Source organism: Rutidosis leptorrhynchoides, chromosome 9 (genome assembly GCF_046630445.1).
Source record: "Rutidosis leptorrhynchoides isolate AG116_Rl617_1_P2 chromosome 9, CSIRO_AGI_Rlap_v1, whole genome shotgun sequence".
Classification (NCBI taxonomy): Eukaryota; Viridiplantae; Streptophyta; class Magnoliopsida; order Asterales; family Asteraceae; genus Rutidosis; species Rutidosis leptorrhynchoides.
This window is the reverse complement of record NC_092341.1, coordinates 117,698,591-117,701,135: the sequence shown is the minus strand read 5'-3', so window position 1 is coordinate 117,701,135 and position 2,545 is coordinate 117,698,591.

Genomic DNA, 2,545 nt, shown 5'->3' with positions numbered 1-2,545 from the left:
GAACCAATCTTCGAAACTAAAGAAGACATTTCTAAAGAGGAATCATTAAGAAGGACAATTTCCAGAACTAAAGAACAGATAGCATCAGTGACCGCTATTAAGGATGAAGAATCAGAATTCCAGGAGAGGTATGACTCGTTAGACAGAGCAGAAATAGCTAGAATGAAGCCATCTATCGAGGAACCTCCATAATTAGAATTGAAGAAGTTACCCGAATATCTGGAGTATGCATTCTTTGAAAGAGAATCGCAACTCCCTGTAATCATTTCTAAAAACCTCACGCCACATGAGAAGGCAAAATTGATTTAGGTTCTGAAATCACCTAAGCAAGTAATTGCTTGGAAGATTTCCGAAATAAAAGGAATCAGTCCCAACTATTGTACCTACAAGATCTTTATGGGAGATGATTTCAAACCATCAGTTCAGAGGCAAAGAAGGGTCAATCCAATGATTCAAGAAGTCATCAAGAAAGAAGTAATCAAACTTCTGGACGCCGGTCTGATCTATCCTTTTTCTGATTCGCCATGGGTCAGTCATGTTCAAGTTGTACCTAAAAAAGGAGGAATGACCGTAATCCAAAATGTGAATAATGAACTTATTCCAACACGGGAGGTCACCGGTTGGAGGGTTTGCATAGATTATTGTAAACTTAACGATGCAACCCGGAAGGATCATTTTCCGTTACCTTTCATCGATCAAATGTTGGAACGTCTATCAGGAAATGAATTCTATTATTTCCTTGACGGTTTTTTCGGCTACTTTCAAATTCCTCTCGATCCAAAGGACCAAGAAAAAATAACCTTCACCTGTCCTTATGGAACATTTGCCTATCGACGCATGCCCTTTGGGTTATGCAATGCACCAGCTACATTTCAGCAATGCATGGTAGCAATATTCCACGATATGATTGAACATTGTATGGAAGTCTTCATGGATGACTTCTCAGTTTTTGGCAGTACCTTTGATTCGTGCCTTTCTAACCTTGACAAGATGCTCACCTGGTGTGAAGATTCGAACTTAGTTCTAAATTGGGAAAAATGTCACTTCATGGTAAAAGAAGGTATAGTTTTAGGACATAAGATTTCAAAGTCAGGAATAGAAGTCGGTAGGGCTAAGATTGAGACCATAGCTAAACTTCCAGAACCTACCACAGTAAAAGCGGTAAGGAGTTTCCTTGGACACGCCAGTTTCTACTGACGCTTCATCAAAGATTTTTCAAAGGTCACTCGACCTATTACTCATCTCCTCGGAAAGGAAGTTCTGTTCATCTTTAATGAAGAACGTGTGCAAGCATTCAACTATTCGAAGGAACAGCTCACACATGCGCCCATCATGATTGCTACTGATTGGAGTTTACCATTCGAAATCATGTGTGATGCAAGTGACTTCGCAGTTGGAGCTGTAGTCGGACAACGGAAAGATATGAAAGGACTCGTTCATATACATTATAAACGATTCACAATAGTTGATTACATTGCGAGGTATTTGACCTCTATATGATACATTTTACAAACATTGCATTCGTTTTTAAAAGACAAACTTTCTTTACATCAAAAATTGACAGGCATGCATACCATTTCATAATATCCACTATCCAACTATAAATTGATTTAATAATAATCTTTGATGAACTCAATGACTCGAATGCAACGTTCTTCGAAATATGCTATGAAAGACTCCAAGTAATATCTTTAAAATGAGTAAATGCACAGCGGAAGATTTCTTTAACACCTGAGAATAAACATGCTTTAAAGTGTCAACCAAAAAGTTGGTGAGTTCATTAGTTTATCATAATCATTTATTTCCATCATTTTAATAGACCACAAGAATTTCATTTCCAGTTCTCATAAATATACGTCCCATGCATAGAGACAAAAATAATCATTCATATGGTGAACACCTGGTAACCGACATTAACTAGAATCATATAAGAATATCCCCTATCATTCCGGGATCCTCCTTCGGACATGATATAAATTTCGAAGTACTAAAGCATCCGGTACTTTGGATGGGGTTTGTTAGGCCCAATAGATCTATCTTTAGGATTCGCGTCAATTAGGGTGTCTGTTCCCTAATTCTTAGATTACCAGACTTTAATAAAAAGGGGCATATTCGATTTCGATAATTCAACCATAGAATGTAGTTTCAATTACTTGTGTCTATTTCGTCAAACATTTATAAAAGCGCATGTATTCTCAGTCCCAAAAATATAAAGGGTAAAAAGGCAAATGAAACTCACGCATATAATTATTGTAAAACAGTTAATAAAACATTTGCATGTATTCTCAGTCCCAAAAATGTAAAGAGTAAAAGGGGAGCAAATGAAATTCACCATACTGTATTTCGTAATAAAAATACATATAACGTCATTGAACAAGTGCAAGGTTGGCCTCGGATTCACGAACCTAAATTAATTATATATATTTATGTGTTGGTCAATATTTGTCTAACAAATTAGGTCAAGTCATAGTGTACCACAATCCTAATTCTCGAGACTAATATGCAAAAGTCAACAAAAGTAAATTTGACTCAAAATAATTTCCAA